This window comes from Bos indicus, chromosome 23, assembly GCF_029378745.1.
Source record: "Bos indicus isolate NIAB-ARS_2022 breed Sahiwal x Tharparkar chromosome 23, NIAB-ARS_B.indTharparkar_mat_pri_1.0, whole genome shotgun sequence".
NCBI classification, from domain to species: domain Eukaryota; kingdom Metazoa; phylum Chordata; class Mammalia; order Artiodactyla; family Bovidae; genus Bos; species Bos indicus.
The window spans coordinates 2,414,465-2,434,264 of record NC_091782.1 but is presented as its reverse complement, the minus strand read 5'-3'; the positions used below and the strand labels follow the sequence as shown (position 1 = coordinate 2,434,264).

The 19,800-nt window shown below is 37.9% G+C and overlaps 1 protein-coding gene across 2 annotated transcripts in view; it reads left to right on the top strand.

The window, feature by feature from the left end:
- The window catches only part of KHDRBS2 (KH RNA binding domain containing, signal transduction associated 2), a 699,109-nt gene that overhangs the window by 12,161 nt on the left and 667,148 nt on the right, over positions 1 to 19,800 (top strand). The gene's annotated exons all lie outside the window — the stretch shown is intronic.

Genomic DNA, 19,800 nt, shown 5'->3' with positions numbered 1-19,800 from the left:
TGAATTCACATTCTGTCTGGCTGTAGGTGAGTAATCACACCATTGTGATTATCTGAGTTGTGAAAATATTTTGTGTATAGTTCTTCTGTGTATTCTTGCCACCTCTCCTTAATATCTTCTGCTTCTGTCAGGTCCATACCGTTTCTGTCCTTATTGAGTGCATCTTTGCATGAAATGTTCCATTGGTATCTCTAATTTTTTGAGATCTCTAGTCTTTCCCATTCTGTTGTTTTCCTCATTTCTTTGCATTGATCACTGAGGAAGGCTTTTTTATTTCTCCTTTATATTTTTTCAAACTCTTCATTCAAATGGTTATATCTTTCCTTTTCTCCTTTGCCTTTCACTTCTCTTCTTTTCACAATTATTTGTAAGGCCTCTGACAACCGTTTTGCCTTTTTGCACTTTTTTCTTGGCGATGGTCTTGATCCCTGCCTCCTATAAAATGTCACGAACCTCTGTCCATAGTTCTTCAGGCACTCTGTCTATCAAATCTAATTCCTTGAATCTATGTCTCACCTCCACTGTATAATCGTAAGGGATTTGATTTAGGTCATACCTGAATGGTCTAGTGGTTTTCCCCACTTTTTTCAATCTAAGTCTGAATTTGGCAATAAGAAGTTCATGATCTTAGCCACAGTCAGCTCCCGGTCTTGTTTTTGCTGACCATATATAGCTTCTCCATCTTTGACTGCAAAGAATATAATCAATCTGATTTCAATGTTGACCATCTGGTGATGTTCCTGTGTGGAGTTTTCTCTTGCGTTGTTGGAAGAGGGTGTTTGCTATGACCATTGCATTTTCTTGGCAAAACTCTTATTAGCCTTTGCCCTGTTTAATTCTGTACTCCAAGACCAAATTTGCCTGTTACTCCAGCTATCTCTTGACTTCCTACTTTTGCATTCTAGTCCTCTATAATTAAAAGGACATCTTTTTTGGGTGTTAGTTCTGGAAGGTCTTGTAGGTCTCCATAGATCTACTGAGCCTCACCTTTCAGCATTATTGGTTGGGGCATAGACTTGGATTACTGTGAATTTGAATGGTGTACGTTGAAAACAAACAGAGATCAGTTTGTCGTTTTTGAAATTGCATCCAAGTACTTCATTTTGGACTGTTTTGTTGACGGTGATGGTTACTCCATTTCTTCTAAGGTATTCTTGCCCATAGTAGTAGGTATAATGGTCATCTGAGTTAAATTCACCTTTTCCAGTCCATTTTAGTTCTCTGGTTTCTAAAATGTTGATGTTCGCTCTTGCTATCTCATGTTTGATTACTTCCAATTTGCCTTGATTCATGGACCTAACTTTCCAGGTTCCTATGCAATATTGCTCTTTACACAATCAGACTATACTTCCATCTCCAGTCATGTCCACAAATGGGTATTGTTTTTGCTTTGGCTCTATCCTTTCAGTCTTTCTGGAGTTAGTTCTCCACTCATCTCCTGTAGCATATTGGGCACCTGCTGACCTGGGGAGTTCATCTTTCAGTGTCCTATCTTTTTGCCTTTTCATACTGTTCATGGGGTTCTCAAGGCAAGAATACTGAAGTGGTTTGCCATTCCTTCTCCAGTGGACCACGTTTTGTCAGTACTCTCCACCCCAATCCTAACTCAGTGAAACTACCTTAGTACAGAATTGTGTTAAGGATTATTGGGAAAGCCTAACTTTTCAGAATGTCTTACACTCACAGTTGTTTCTCAGGAAGTTTGGGGTTTAGGAGGCCAGAGTAGGGGAATATGGCAGTTCTTTTTTTGGATCTAAAGGATTGGAGAAGTTTCTGTGATTTGTTGAGACATTTTTCTCTACATTTTTTTTTTTTTTCCTTTAAGGAGAACTGTTTAACTTGCTAAATTCTTCTAGGAAGGAAGAACAACCGTAGCCCCTCTCTTGTGTCTTGAGGAGCCCCTCTCTTGTGTCTTGAGGGAGTGTTTGTTTAAAATTTAATAGTTTAGCAGAATTTGCATGTTGTCAGAACTTGAGAGCTCAGCAGCATGGCCTTGTTCAAATGTTTTCTATAGGTTCTGAAGCTTAATATTTATTCTTTGAAGCAGAATGGTCAGTATTATGCACTGTTATCAGGATTGCACAATTGATGCCCATTTCCTTAAAATCATTGAATATTAGATTTTACTTTTCTAATAGAAAAGCAGAATGTGTTTCCTCTCAATTATAGCTATTTTTAGCAGGTTCACTGTATGTCAGAAAATGATAAGCCCTGATGCAACTCAGGAGACAGAGCCTGTGTGACAGAAACTCCGCAGAGGCTGAAGGAGAATCCTGTTCATTTTGAGAAAGGGGGGATGACTAGAGTAATAATTGTTTTTCTTGAGCACACACTATGGGTCATGTCCTTACATTATATCCAAAAAGGCAGGTGGTATTGTCCCTATATTATGGGAAAGATAAAGAGGCAGATTGCAGGGTAGCATAATTCATTTGGAGTTTTAAAGTAAGAAGTCAAAGGTTTCATAAATGTCCAGTTTTAATGTGAAGGTGTCATAAAGCAACCATTAAACACTGATATGTTAAAGATACTGCAGAATATGAGTTGTTTAAGTAAGAACCAAGAGCTTGCTATAAAAACTTTTAGGAGAGTTAAATGTGTATTACTAGATAATATTTTTCCTTTAAAGTAATTTCCTTCAGAAAATTTAAGGAATTTGATTGTTTAGAAATTTGATTCACATACAGCAATACACTCATTATATAAGATCTGACTATAAAATGGAAACAGTAGCATGAATACATAATAGAATTTAGTTGTGACTGTTTAGGCATGTGAATGTTGTAAATGGAGAAATTTACGTGAGTGTTGAATTAGGTGTCATCCATATCTCCACATAATCTAAGTTTTCCTTCCTATAAGTCAAAAACTAGATGTATTTTTGTCCATCCAAGATCTGGTGGAAAAGGGGGGTGTTAAGGAATTGTGTGAGTGAAGTAAAAGTTGCTCAGTCGTGTTTGACTCTTGCGACCCAGTGGTCTATACAGTCCTTGGGATTCTCAGGGCTAAAATGCTGGAGTGTGTAGTTGTTCGCTTCTCCAGGGGATCTTCCCAACCCAGGGATTGAACCCAGGTCTCCCACATTGTGGATGGATTCTTTACCAGCTGAGCCACCAGGAAAGCCTAAAGAATTGTGTGAAGATGGAGCATTTTGACAGGCTGAGGCAAATGACGCTTCTGTTACATGCAGGTGTTTTGAAATGGACTTCAAGAGGAGACATGACTCTGTAAAAGCTAGTATTCTGAAATTAGTGAAAGATTGAAAATTATATCATATCTATATAAAGAAAATCTGGTAGAAAAATCATTGTGATAATTAAGAGCCATTTAATGGAATTAGATGAGGTGATAAGCATTTGGAATGAGGTGAATAACCCAAATTGTTTCTCTTTGAGTAAAATGAGCAGACTGTGTGTGTGTGTGTGTGTGTGTGTGTGTGTGAAGCAAAAACTAACCAGGTGATAAATGAGAAACAATACAGACTTGGCCAGTTGGTTGCTATGGACCTGTAGTCTGTATTACTATCTGAGACCTACACTTAGATGGAGGACAAGGGATAGAGGACAGACTTACAGCTAATTAAATACACAATCTCCATAGGATTGGAGAAATGCAGTGATAAGGCACATAGATAATGCTTTAGCAGCCCACAGAGATCATGGGTAGGCTCAATGGAAGGACCATATTAGCTGAGATGTAAAGCACAAGTAAGATATGGTGGGGATTCAGTGAAGGAGGGGTTTTAATCTAGAAGAAGGATATACAGATACAGGAAACAACACTTCCAAAACCTGGGGAAAAAAAAAAAAAAACTTTTAAAAATGGGTAGACTTTGTGTGATTTTTATGATTTACAATTTAGAAAGATGGTAATGACAACCCTGTATGCGAGATGGCAAAAGAGACACAGATGTATAGAACAGTCTTTTGGACTCTGTGGGAGAGGGAGAGGGGGATGATTTGTGAGAATGGCATTAAAACATGTATAATATAATATAAGAAATGAATCGCCAGTCCAGGTTCAATGCAGGATACAGGAAGCCTGGGGCTGGTGCACTGGGATGACCCAGAGGGATGGTATGGGGAGGGAGGTGGGAGAGGGGTTCAGGATGGGAAACACATGTACACCCGTGGCAGATACATGTTGGTGTATGGCAAAACCAATACAATATTGTTAAGTAAAAAAAAAAAAAAAAAGGATGTTATACATAAAAAAATAAATATATTGCTTAAAAATAAATAAATAAATATATTTATATGTTTGGTCATCTTACCTGTTTCTGGCCACAGCCCCTATATCCACTGTGGAATATCCTAAGTGAGAAGAGCTGGTGTTGTAGCCACGCGTTCTGGGAAACAAACTCACTCAGATGGACAATGCAGATGGTGGAGTGCAGTTTATTACACCGGTGGGCCCAAGGCAAAGTCTCCTCTTAGTGAAGGACCCCAACCAGCATTTGTGAAAATCTTCTATAACCCATGTGTACGTGTCTGAACCCACCACTCCAAATTCCTTGAGACTTACATAAACTAAGGAAATACAATCCCAATAACCCCATCATTCACGTGCTATGTGTTCACGTGCTCAGTCAAACAATTATCCAATAATCAATAAACCCAAGGTTACACTCCAATAGATACAGAAAAATTTATGGCCTGTTTGGAGGAAGGGGTGATTAGTGTATGTTTTGTCTTAGGCGATGAGTAACCTAGATACAATCTTCAAGGTTCCCCTGTCTGGAGGGGGTCTTATCCTTCTGTTGTTGTTTTCATAGACACTAAACACGGAGTTCACAGTACATTGGAAAGGTGGCCAAGCATGATCAGCATGAACAGGCCTAAGATGGAGTCCAGGCCCTATGAATTCCTTCTTCACTAGAAAGGAATCTTTTTTAATACAAATAAAGTGACTTTTTGAAGTAGGAAACTTAAGGACAGAGGCTGGTTGCCAGGGGAACCAGCTTGTAATTAGAGGATAGGAACTTTTTGCCCCTCTCTTCCTTACTACCCCACAGACCTTTGAGGAGAGGGACTGGAGGTTGAATCAGTTGCCAGTGGCCATGCTGATTTAATCAACTGTGCCGGTGTAATGAAACCTTGATATTAGTGCATGGAGGAACTGGGTTCAGATTGCATCCAGACCCATAGCTCAAGGAGATCTGGGGAGAATGGGGTGCTCCCACAGGGCTTGGAAGCTCTGCACCCTTTCCTAGATCTGACCTGGTCATCTCTTCCATTCTTAATTCCTGAGGATGTCACTCTGTAATAAACCTTTACTATATAGTTAATATTTCAACCAGAAATCTTGGAAACAAAATACATGTCTCTTTTCACACTGTAATGCTGCTTAGTGTAGAGAAATGTTCCTAATATAAGCTTTAAAAATCTAAATGTCCAGCACATTCTGGTGGTCATCTTGTGCTCACTGTGGATCACTGATCAAAATGGAAAGTCTAAATTTCTACATTGACTGTAGAATCACAAATTCAAGGGGAAAATAAGAAAGTGGCACTGGTCAACAGAGTCACATAAGACAATAAGTCAGTAAGAACCCTTGGAGGAAAAAGTAGGTACCTGCAGTAGATGTTGGATTAGGAGAGAATCAGAGGTTCAAAGAGTGTGCATTCTTCCTTCTTCTTAAGGTCAGTATAGTGTTGAAAGTTATCCATGTTGCTGCATTTGTCAGTAGTTCATTTTTCTTGCTGTATAATGTTCCATTGTATCAATGTCTCACAATTTAATAGTCATATATCTTGTACATGGACATCTGGATTGTCTTCAGGGTTAGCTTATGAGCAGACTGCTATGAATATTCATGTGCTAGATTTATGCAGACATGCATTCTCTATATGAAGCAGAATTGCTGGGTCTTAGAATGTGAATGTATGTGTATATTTTATAAATATATATATATATATATATATATATAAAATGTAAATAAGGTTAACCATGTATATATATATACACCCCACACACACACACATACACACATTGTATGAGGTTGCAAAATAATTTCCTACAGTGATTGCACTGTTTTGTCTCTCACCAACATTGCATGAAAAGTCTGGTAGTTCCACTTGCATGGCACCACTTGAAGTTCTCAGTCTTTTTAACAACAGCTATTCTAGTATTTCAGTGGTAACATTGTGTATTTTGTTTGTTTGAATCATTTTTAAATTGTGTTTTTTATTTTATTTTATTTTTTTTAATTGAAGTATGGGCTTCCTTGTGGTTCAGCTGGTATAGAATCCCCCTGCAATGTAGGAGACCTGAGTTCGATCTCTGGGTTGGGAAGATCCCCTGGAGAAGGGAAAGGCTCCCCACTCCAATATTCTGGCCTGGAAAATTCCATGGATTGTATAATCCATGGGATTGCAAAGGGTTGGACACGACTGAGCGACCTTCACACACACTCACACAAATAGTTGATTTACAGTGTTGTAGTTTCTGATATACAGCAAAGTGATTCAGTTTGACACACAAAGTGTGACACACACACATGCACATATATCTGTATTAAATATATTTTTTCCAGATTATTTTTCATTAAAGTTATTATAAGATTTTGAATATGGTTTCCTGTGCTATGCGGTAGGTCCTTGGTTATCTAGTTCATATATAGAACTGTGTATGTGTTAATCCCAAACTCCTAATTTATCCCTCCCTCTCTTCCCCTTTTAGTTTTTAGTTCCTTGATGATTACTGATGTTGGACATGTTATTACTTGAAACAATTGGCTAGAATGTTGACAAATTTTTAATTCTTGAGGGTCCTTTGAAGAGCCCCAGTTGTTACTTTTTTTCTGAAGTATAATCCTTTGTTTTTTCTTTTTTTACTGCTATAATTTATTTATTTTTCTTTTTTTTAAATTTTATTTTTTAACTTAACAATATTGTATTGGTTTTGCCCTATATCAACATGAATCCACCACAGGTATACACGTGTTCCCCATCCTGAATCGTCCTCCCACCTCCCTCCCTGTACCATCCCTCTGGGTCGTCCCAGTGCACCAGCCCCAAGCATCCAGTATCGTGCATCGAACCTGGACTGGCAACTCGTTTCATATATGATATTATACATGTTTTTTCTTATACTTCGTATTGTGTCCTCTCTAGTACTTCTTTGCCTACCTCAAAGTCACAGAGGATCTTTTCAGTATTTTTTCTAGGAGCTTTATGGTTTTAGCTTTAAGTTTATGACACATCCAGAGATAACTTTTGTTTATAATTTCAACATAGGGTCGGTTCTTTTTTTTTAAATTTAAATATCCAGTATCACTTACTGAAAGGATTTTCCTTTGTTCATTATCATGTTTAATGTATTAAAAGATACAGTATAAATATGATAAACATATAGTGTTTAAGCACATAAAGTATAGAAAAATAAATATCTATGTTTTTTATACTTTTTATAATATAAATTTATTTTAATTGGAGGCTAATTACTTTACAATATTGTATTGGTTTTGCCATACATCAACATGAATCTGCCATGGGTGTACACGTGTTTCCCATCCTGAGCCCTCCTCCCATCTCCCTCCCTGTACCTCCCTCTGGGTCGTCCCAGTGCACCAGTCCCAAGCATCCTGTATCATGCATTGAACCTGGACTGGCGATTCGTTTCATACATGATATTATACATGTTTAAATGCCATTCTTCCAAATCATCCCACCCTCTCCCTCTCCCACAGAGTCCAAAAAACTGTTCTGTACATCTGTGTCTCTTTTGCTGCCTCTCATACAGGGTTATTGTTACCATCTTTCTAAATTCCATATATATGCTTTAGTATACTATATTGGCGTTTTTCTTTCTGGCTTACTTCACTCTGTATAATAGGCTCTAGTTTCATCCACCTCATTAGAACTGATTCAAATGTATTCTTTTTAATGGCTGAGTAATACTCCGTTGTGTATATGTACCACAGCTTTCTTATCCATTCATCTGCTGATGGACATGTTGCTTCCATGTTCTGGCTATTATAAACAGTGCTGTGGTGAACATTGGGGTACACGTAAGATACTTAGTGTCTAAGTATATGTGAAATGTCTACAATATTGACCCTCAATGTATCTGTTTTAATACAAAAGGGAATCATGAGCGCCTTAGATTTATTAAGCATGACATGTGTAGACTGTGCTTTAAAATTATATATAGCTATATGAAACTTTTCCCATGTCGTCAGAATTTAGAACATAATCCTTTAAGGACACATGGATGCACTTTTCTTACTTTTTTGAGGAGGAGACTAGCCATCCCAGAGACCTTGAAGTTTACTGACTCTGACAAGGATAACATTCAATAAAGTAAGGCTTTTGTTGCTACTCAGTGGTAATGAAGTCTTATGAAACCTGAACAACTGCACTATCCTCAGTAGCAAAGTAGGTTCTAGTATCACACAGAAGCAAGCAAAGTATATTCATTAAACATTTAATTTTAAAAAAGACCATATAATTTTATTTTATATTTTATCTTATAAAATATAAGATACTATATTATATTACAATATTTTATAAAATATAAGACCATATTTTATATTTAAAAAATTTCATAGTATTGGTTACATGCTTTTTCTATTTTTGCAGGTAAAAAATGTATGTATTGAAACAGTACACTGTACAGAATTGAGAAACCTGCCCTGGGTGAAATAGATATACCTACAGATAAAAAAGTATGACCTGCATCTCCACCCACAGTGATGGCCCATTACCTCTTGATCTTCTGTGGCATATTAAAAGCCAGCATCACTATCACCCTGAAATGTGGCATAGTTTTAGAAATTTCCTAAAGGCATAAGTGACTGATGACTTTAGATTAATCCCTAAAGCACAGATACCATACCACTATGATTTTGTAAACACGTAGGTACCTATCATGTCAATACTAACAGCCAAAAAAGAGATTTAATAATGATCCAGACTGAAACAGTACATCAGTGCTGGATTCTGGCAAGGTAATTCCTGGGACAATGTGTTTACACAGGGGAAGGCAATTAGTTTTGTTCTGCATTTTAGAAGTTAGAGATGCAATGGACAATTTCTGCTTGGATTTGAACAAGGAAAAAAAAAATGAATAAAGATGTCATCAAGTGACAGAACCTTGTGAAGTGCTGAAATCTCTTCCTATGAAAGTATTTTAAAAAACCTCTGATAAAAAGTTGCAAAAAGGAAAAATAGCTGTTTTGCTTTTCTCAAAAGATATGTATTGATAATTCCTTGGAAATGAAAGTTTGGATTAGAAAATTTATGAATGTCCACTTTATCTTACATTTTTAAAATTTCATAGTATTGGACAATAATTCTTTGTTACCGTAAAGGAAAACTGCTTTTGAAGTTTGTCTAAACATGAAATGTTAGTGTATGATTTAGGTTAACTACTAATTTATTTGTTGTTGTTGTTCAGTCATATGATCATATCTGACTCTTTGCAACCCCGTGGACTGCAGCATGCCAGGCCTCCCTGTTCCTCACCATCTCCCAAAGTTTGCCCAAGTTCATGTCCATTGCATTGGTGATGCCATCCACCTATCTCATCCTCTGACACCCTCTTCTTCTGCTCTCTATCTCTCCCAGCACCAGGGACTTTTCCAGTGAGTCAGCTGTTCACAACAGGTGACCAAAATACTGGAGCTTCAGCTTCTGAGGTTGTTGATGTTTCTCCTGCCTATCTTAATTCCAGCTTGTAACTAATCCAATCTAGCATTTCTCAGGATGTTCTCAGTGTATACATTAAATCATGGTGAGGACAGCCCTGTCATACTTTCTCAGTCTGAACCAATCAGTTGTTCTATACAGAGTTCTAACTTGCTTCTTGACATGCATATAGGTTTCTTGGGAGACAGATAAGATGGTCTGGTATCCCCATATCTTTAAGAGCTTTCCACAGTTTGTTATGATCCACACAGTCAAAGACTTTAGTATAGTCAATGTAACAGAGATAAATGTTTTTCTGGAATTCCCTTGCTTTCTCTGTGATGCAGCAAATGTTGGCAATTTGATCTCTGGTTCCTCTGCCTTTTCTAAACCCGGTTTTGATGTCTGGAAGTTCTTGGTTCAAGTAATGCTGAAGCTTAGCATGCAAGATTTTAAGCATGACCTTACTAGCGTGGGAGATAAGTGCAACTGTCCAACGGTTAGAACATTCTCTAGTACTGCCCTTCTTGGGAATTGGGATGAGGATTGACCTTTTCCAGTCCCATGGCCACTGCTGTGTCTTCTAGATGTGCAGCACTTTGATAGCATCGTCTTTTAGGGTTTTGAATAGCTCTACTGGAATTCCATCACATCCACTAGCTTTATTAACAGGATTGCTCACTAAAGCACACTTGACTTCACACTCCAGAATGTCTGCTGTGGGTGACTGACCACACCCATCATAGTTATCCGGTTCATTAGGATCTTTTTTGTACAGTTCAGATTGAGATTTGCTTTTGAAATTTGTCCAAACATGAAATGTTAGCGTATGACTTTTGTTAAATAGTAGTTCATAGATATGTTTAAATCCCTGAAAGAAAATGTGTCATATATCTATATATATATATATAGATAGATAGATATATAGATAGATATACATATATATATATGTATATATATATATATATATATATATATATATATATACATATATACATATATACATATAATCAGACTTTCACAGTATTAGTTTAAGTTTCACAATGGATAAATAAGGAAAGTCTGAAGTGTCTGATGTTTACCATCAGTAGCTCATTTTGACCACTTCCAGTTAGAAATGAAAAACCAAGTACAACCTTTCTTAGATGCAATTCACTTTCTAGTCCTTGATAACTGATATCATATAATTGATGTTTCACAGTATTTTCTGTTTGTTTGACTCATATTCTCTTAAAACCCCAACCTTCTTCTTCAAGGCACTGAATTACTGACACTTGTCCACTCAGCTTCAGTCAAAGGGCTCAGAGCAGCCACCTGATTGCTTCTGGTGAGAAATTGGCGTTAAAGGAGAGACAAAGCCATCTGATTTGGTTGGTTCCTAATACAGGAGAAAAGTAAACTCTGGCGTTCTAAGTCAGATAGAGCAGAACAGATACACAGACTGAGGCCATTCCAAGGAGGTCTATCCAGGGTCCCAGCTAACCTTGGTTTCTGGAGAAGCTCCAGGTTTTTTTCCGAGATATACACTTTCTGATAATTATTTAACGTGGTTTCCATTTGTTTTATGTTATTTGAAACCAAAAAACTTTCAGAGAAAACAGAACTGGTCTTAGGATAATAGCAATCTTGTGTAATGTTTAGTTTGTGTTCCTCTAAAAGGAGACCTTGAGATGAGGATTTGAATGTAGAAACTTACTTGTTCTGGCACTAATTGCCAGCACTGAAAAGCCAAAGCACATTTGATAATCATTAAAGAGATGGCATTTTCTTTGTTTGTTTGAATGCTTGAATAGAGTTATAATTATGTTTAAATTGAAAATGCCTATGTAAGTATACATCATTATTTAGAATATTTTCCTTTCAAACCCTATTAATCCTAGGTGATGGGTAAGCAGGACAAAAAAAAAAAAAAAAAAAAACACACACACAAAAAAAACAAAAAAAACAGACATTAGATTTTCCTGTTCTCTGTTGAATCTTCATTGGCATGTTAGGATAAGCAGGTATTTCAGATTTGCCCTCTTCATTTACAGTGACTTTAAGTTCAAACTTATTTAATAAGAGGTGCATAATATCTTAGAATCTTCTCCAGAAGTAGACCTGGAAACAAATAAGAGCATGCAATTAATTTATTTTGAAAGTGATCTTGAGAAATGGGGAAGTTAGACATGGAGGAAAAGCAGTCACTAAAGTTTTTTTTTTTTTAACAGTCAAGTTACTAGTGTAGGCAACCGATGCTTAATCACACTGGGACATTTGGGGCACCACTGTAACACAAACATGTAACTTAGGGGCAAAAAGCAGACTCTATCTGCCAGTGACAGCCTTTAGGCAAGGACTGTATAGGTTATTATATCAATAACCTCAGATATGCAGATGACACCACCCTCAAGGCAGAAAGTGAAGAACTAAATAGGCTCTTCATGAAAGTGAAAGAGGAGAGTGAAAAAGGTGGCTTAAAACTCAACATTCAGAAAACTAAGATCATGGCATCCAGTCCCATCACTTCATGGCAAATAGATGGGGAAACAATGGAAACAGTGAGAAACTTTAATTTTGGGGCCTCCAAAATCACTGCAGGTGGTGAATCTGCCATGGTGAATGCAGCCATGAAATTAAAAGATGCTTGTTCCTTGGAAGAAAAGCTATGGCCAACCTAGATAGCATATTAAAAAGCAGAGACATTACTTTGCCAGCAAAGGTCTGTCTAGTCAAAGCTATGTTTTTTTCCAGTAGTCATGTATAGATGTGAGAATTGGACTATAAAGAAACCTGAGTGCCAAAGAACTGATCCTTTTGAACTGTGGTGTTGGAGAAGACTCTTGAGAGTCCCTTGGACTGCAGGGAGATCCAACCAGTCAATCCTAAAGGAAATTAGTCCTGAGTATTCATTGGAAGGACTGATGCTGAAGCTGAAACTCCAATACTTTGGCCACTTGATGCAAAGAACTGACTCATTGGAAAAGGCCCTGATGCTGGGAAAGATTGAAGGTGGGAGAAGAAGGGGTCACAGAGGATGAGATGGTTGGATGGCATCACTGACTCTATGGACATGAATTTGAGCAAGCTCCTGGAGTTGGTGATGGACAGGGAGGCCATAGGGTCACAAAGAGTTGGACACAACTGAGCAACTGAACTGAACTAGACTGTATAGATCCTGGCTTTAGAAGCTGGGCAGGTATGCAGTGTATAGCATGTTGTAATGTAGGTCATTTTAGTCCATGTGTGGTCTGTATAGGACAGACAGAAAGTGCCAGAGTCACTTGTGAGTCACAAAAAGAGTCAGCCAAATAGGGAGGAAGATGGTTCCTCTACCCAACTTCATTCTGCCCACCTATAACACGGGATAAAAATGAACTAAATCTGGCGAATCCCTCCTCTGTAATGTTGAATGAAGTTTAGAATATTGCTGGTCTTTATTTGAACTGAGGCAAAATATTGTAGCTGCCTGATAACAGCCTGCCACATGACAAATCACCACTTACAAGGTTATACAAGGTGCCTTTTAGTAAAAACTGCATGAATTACTTCAAATAGTATGTTTGTATTCAAAAAGGAAAGAGCTGATAGTTTGGGAGTGACAGTCTTGTCTTTTGGTTTCAAAACGCCTGTTGCCACATGCTGCCTTTCTGTTTGCTGCGGGAACAGAAAGCCTACAGTGAGCAGGGGAATAGATGTTCCTAATTGAAGAAGAAAATGTGAAAAAAACTTTGTGAAACAAGGTCTCTTGTTTCCGATTGTAATACTCATAGAATTTCAGGCTGGTTAAACTAATTGTAATTGAAAATATAACATTTAGCTAATTCACTTTCTTAAACCTTCATCAATTAACTTTCTTATTAAAAAAAAAATTCCATATCTTTTTCGCATGGTAAATTTGGAAGTGTCAGACATGACTGAGTGACTAAGCACAGCACAGCACTTTTAATTACTAATGACATGACAAAAAAATGTCTACATACAAACACACATGCAAGTACATGCATGGCTTGTAGGAGAGGCACACACACATTCTTGTTAGAGGAATTCTGTCATTTCTGCCCATCACAATAGAAGCTAAATAACAAAACACAATTGGCTTATATTTGAGAGGAGATAGCAGTTTGTTTAGCAAGGGTAATGCAGGAGACATCTTTTCCAGGGTTTTGTTTTATCTTCAACCTCTGGTCATTTAATGACCTACTGTGTCGGCAGACCAACAAATAAATTCATTTTCTGTCTAAATAATGTTGTAATGCATGTTGCACCACAACATGCATTTGTGGAATTCCTATTCTCTTAGTTTACCTAATGTTTTGTGTGCTGAGTTGCTTAGTCGTGTCCAACTCTGTGCAACCCTATGCACTATAGCCCCCCCAGCCTCCTTGTCCATGGGAATCTCCAGGCAAGAATACTGGAGTGGGTTGCCATTTCCTTCTCCTATCTTCCTAACCCAGAGACTGAACTTGCGTCTCTTATGTCTCCTGCATTGGCAGGCATGTTCTTTACCACTAGCATCACCTGGGAAGCCCCAACAGTGTATTAAGTATTAATGAAACTTTCAGTTTACTAATTCTCTGAAAATTTGTGAACCCCAACTTAATAAAAGAAATTCTTTACATTACTGACATTAACCAAAATATAAATTTTCTGGATCTATTGTGCTTTAGAGTTTATTTTCATTTTGCCTACTTTTGGAATTGTTGATCTGATGGATTTTAGTATGTAGGAATAGGGACCTGAGACTTGTTTTTCAGTGTTAGCCATGCAAAATTACATTAGTGGGGTTTTCTGGACAGACAGTTCAACTTTGAATGCCAGTTAATCTTTGAGCTCCTTTTCAGCTTATAGACTCACTGTTTTTTTTTTTTTTTTTTTATTCATTTATTTTGATTATAAAGTGCTCAATCACTCAGTCATGTCCGACTGTTTGTGACCCCATGGTCTATAGGCAACAGGCTCTTCTGTCCATGGAATTTCCTGGGCACAAATACTGAAGTAGGCTGCCATTTCCTTCTCCAGAGGATCTTCCCGCCAGGGATCGGACCTGTGTCTCTTGTGTCTTCTGCATTGGCATGCAGATCCTTTACCACTAGCACCCTCTGGGAAGCCTTTGATTCTAATAAGGAATAATAAAAAATATAGTCTCTATAAATTGGATAATAAGGAAAATAAGTTTAAATTTGTTAGATTTCAAAAAGTAGGGAAAAGGGGGAAGGAAAGACTCAATGACCAATCTGTGAGATTGGAATGACATGGCTGAAAACTCTGCTGTTACAGAGAGTCTGAACAAATGCAAATCTAATCCACTGTCACATTTCACAAAGAGAATAAGGTAACTCAAAACTGTGAACAGTTCTGGTTGAGTGCTTACAGAAAGAAAGATCTCTAAAACTATAAGAGGATGAAGGCTGAGGTAAAGAGTAGAAGAGCCAGCCTGTGGTCTGCTGGAGTGTCCATGCCCTGTGTGTGCTTCAGAAAGCCAGCACATTGAATTTGAGATTCTCTATGCAAGCAAAGAAGGGGACGACAGAGGATGAGATGGCTGGATGGCATCACTGACTCGATGGACGTGAGTCTCGATGAACTCCGGGAGTTGGCAATGGACAGGGAGGCCTGGCGTGCTGCGATTCATGGGGTCGCAAAGAGTTGGACACGACTGAGCGACTGATCTGATCTGGTCTGATGCAAGCAAATAAGTTTTATTTTGAAATGAATATAATATCAATATTAGAGTGCTTAGAATCAAAAAGTTTTGGATGTATTTCTTTGAGTCATGGAGAATCTGATGAAAGGAATGAATAGTGAAAATTTCTGTTCCCTGATAGCTCAGTTGGTAAAGAATCTGCCTGCAATGCAGGTGACCCCGGTTTGATTCCTGGGTCAGGAAGATGCACTGGAGAAGGGATAGGCTACCCACTCCAGTATTCTTGGGCTTCCCTGTGGCTCAGCTGGTAAAGAATCCACCTGCATGAGATCTGCGTTCGATCCCTCGGTTGGGAAGATCCCCTGGAGAAGGGAAAGGCTATCCACTCCAATATTCTTGCCTGGAGAATTGTATGAACTGTATAGTCCATGGGGTCGCAAAGAGTCGGACACGACTGAGTGACTTTCACTTTTCACTGCAATGGACCTTTAGTCAAGTATTAGTATGGTTGAGACAAAATGTTGCAATTCTTATTTTTTTAAATATTTTTGATAAATATAGTTGATAATTTGTTTAATGGAAAAATGAGTTGATATTATAACAGCCTTCTAAACTGTAAAAATACTAAAGTATATTCTGCATGTTTAAGCATAAAAGGCATTCTACATCTTGTGCTGAATTACACATTTGTAAGAAATGTTATAAAATTGCCATAGAAAGTAGATTAGCTTTTTTCTATGGAAATTTCATATCACTTAATGTGCTTTTTAAAATTAAGTTAAAACAAATTTACCACAAGATGCAAATATAAAAGTATGTTACTAATGAATTCTTTTTTTGAATTTTCTTGGCAAATGCTGTGTATGGTACTGTATGAATATCAAGTTTCTTTCATATGGTTTTTATGTTTATGCACATAGTCAAAGTTTGATCTCTCTTTTCCTCCAGTTTTGTTGTAATGTAATTGACATTCAGCACTGTGTAAGTTTAAGATGTATAGCATAATGGTTTGACTCACATATATCGTGAAATGATTATCACAGTAAGTTTAGTGAACATTCATCATCTCACATTGATACAAACTTAGATAAAAATTTTTGTTATTGTTATGAGAACTCTTAGGATTTACTTTTAACAACTTTCACACATAACATACAGTTGTGTTGTTTATATGTATCATGTTGTATATTATATCTCTAGTATTTATTTTATAATTTTGACCACCTTCATCCAGTTCCCTCTATCCCTCCCGCATGCTTGTGATAATCACGAATTTGATCTCTTTTTCTATAATCTTGTTTATTTGTGTTTGAAGTATAATTGACCTGCAAGCTTCTGTTACAAAGCACAGTGATTTGATATTTCTGTGTGTTTCAACATGATCACCAAGGTAAGTCTAATTACCTTGTCACCAACACAGAGGTGTTAAGTAATTATTGACTATATTTCCCCCTTTGTACATTTCATACCTGTGACTCATTTATTTTGTAAGTTAAAGTTTGTGTCTCTTAATCTCCCTTATCTATCTCTCCTTTCCTCACTTCCCTCCCATTGGCAAATACCTGTTTGCTCGCTGTGTCTATGCCTTGTTTCTGTTTTATTATATTTGTTTGGTTTTTCATTTGTTTGTTTTTAGATTCTACATATCAATAAAATCATACAGTAATTATCTTTGTCTGAACTTGTTTCTCATAGCATGATATTCTCTAGGTCCATCCATGTTGTCCCAAATAGAAAAATTACATATTTTTATGAATCAATAATATTCCATTGCATATTTATGTCACATCTTCTTTATCCATTCATCTCTTGATGGAAACTTATGCTGTTTCCCTATTTTGACTATTGTAAATAATGCCACTATGAACATAGAGATCCATATATCTTTTCAAATGCGTGCTTTTGATTTTTTCAGGTAAATAACCAGGAGTACAATTTCTGGAACATATCATAGTTCTGCTTTTATTTTTGAAGACCCTCCATACTGTTTTCCACAGTGATTGCACCAATTTACATTCCGACCCGTAGTGCACAAGGGTTCTCTTTTCTGTACATCCTTATCAACATTTGCTATCTGGTTACCTGTAGACTTTTCGATGGTGGCCATGCTGAAAGGGGGCTTCCCTGGTAGCTCAGATGGTAATGAATCTGCCAGCAATGCAGGAGACCTGGGTTTGGACCTTGCATTGGGAATTTTCCCTGGAAAAAGGAATGGCAACCCACTCTAGTATTCTTGCCTGGGAATTCTGTGGACAGAGGAAATGGCAGGCAAAGAGTGGACATGGCTGAGTGACTGACTTTCACTTTCATTCTGAAAGGTGTTAGGTGACATCTCATGGTGGTTTTGATTTGCATTTACCTAAAGAATAGTGATGTTGAGCATCTTTTCATGTGCCTGTTGGCCATGTATATATCTTCTTCGCAAAAATTCTTTCCTTGAGGAATGTGCATACTGTTGCTTCAGTTGTGTCCAACTCCGTGACCCTATGGACTGTAGCCTTCCAGGCTCCTGGGTCCTTGGGTATTCTCCAGGCATGAATACTGGAGTGGGTTTACATGCCTTCCTCTAGAGGATCTTCCTAACCCAGGGATCAAACTCGTGTCTCTCACAACTCCTGCATTTGCAAGCAGGTTCTTTACAACTAGTGCTACTGGGGAAGCCTAATGGTTCAGTGGTTAAGAATCTGCCTTCCAATGGAGGAAACTGGGTTCTATCCCTGGGCATGGAAGATCCTCTGGAGAAGGAATTGGAAACCCACTCCAGTTTTCTTGCCTGGGAAATCCCTTGGACAGGGGAGCCTAGTAGGCTACAGTCCATGCAGTCTTAAAGATTTGGACACAGTTTACCTGAGGAGACAGATTTAAAAAATATTGCTAAGAGTGATGTAAAGTGTTTATTGCCTATGCGTTCTTCTAGCATTTTTATACTTTCAGGTTTTACATTTAAGTCTTCTTTATTTATTTATTATTATTTATTTATTTTAATTAGAGGCTAATTACAATATTGTATTGGTTTTGCCATACATCAACATGAATCTGCCTTGGGTGTACACGTGTTCCCATCCTGAATACCCCACCCCCACCTCACTCCCCATACGATCCCTCTGGGTCATCCCAGTGCACCATTCCCAAGCTTCCTGTATCCTGCATCAAACCTGGACTGGCGATTCATTTCTTATATTATATTATACATGTTTCAATGCCATTCTGCCAAATCATACGCCCCTCCCTCTCCCACAGAGTCCAAAAGAGTTTTGTCAAGAAAATGCACTGGTCATAGCAAACACCCTCTTGAACAACACAAGAGAAGACTCTACACATGGACATCATCAGATGGTCAACACCGAAATCAGATTGATTATATTCTTTGCAGCCAAAGACGGAGAAGCTATATACAGTCAACAAAAACAAGACCAGAGGTGACTGTGGCTCAGATCATGAACTCCTTATTGCCAAATTCAGACTGAAATTGAAGAAAGTATGGAAGAACACTAGACCAGTCAGGTATGACCTAAATCAAATTCCTTATGATTATACAGTGGAAGTGAGAAATAGATTTAAGGGCCTAGATCTGATAGATAGAGTGTATGATGAACTATGGAATTAGGTTCATGACATTGTACAGGAGACAGGGATCAAGACCATCCCCATGGAAAAGAAATGCAAAAAAGCAAAATGGCTGTCTGGGGAGGCCTCACAAATAGCTGTGAAAAGAAGAGAAGCCAAAAACAAAGGACAAAAGGAAAGATATAAGCATCTGAATGCAGAGTTCCAAAGAATAGCAGGAAGAGATAAGAAAGCCTTCATCAGCGATCAATGCAAAGAAATAGAGGAAAACAACAGAATGGGAAAGACTAGGGATCTCTTCAAGAAAATTAAAGATACCAAGGGATCATTTCATTGAAAGATGGGCTCGATAAAGGACAGAAATGGTATGGACCTAACAGAAGCAGAAGATGTTAAGAAGAGGTGGCAAGAATACACAGAAGAACTGTACAAAAAAGATCTTCAGGACGCAGATAATCACGATAGTGTGATCACTCAGCTATTTCAAACCCTGAAAGATGATGCTGTGAAAGTGCTGCACTCAATATGCCAGCAAATTTGGAAAACTCAGCAATGGCCACAAGACTGGAAAAGGTCAGTTTTCATTCCAATCCCAAAGAAAGGCAATGCCAAAGAATGCTCAAACTACCGCACAATTGCACTCATCTCCCATGCTAGTAAAATAATGATCAAAATTCTCCAAGCCAGGCTTCAGCAATACCTGAACCGTGAACTTCCAGATGTTCAAGCTGGTTTTAGAAAAGGCAGAGGAGCCAGAGATCAAATTGCCAACATCCGCTAGATCATGGAAAAACAAGAGAGTTCCAGAAAAACATCTATTTCTGCTTTATTGACTATGCCAAAGCCTTTGGCTGTGTGGATCACAATCAACTGTGGAAAATTCTGAAAGAGATGGGAATACCAGACCACCTGACCTGCCTCTTGAGAAACCTATATGCAGGTCAGGAAGCAACAGTTAGAACTGGACATGGAGCAACAG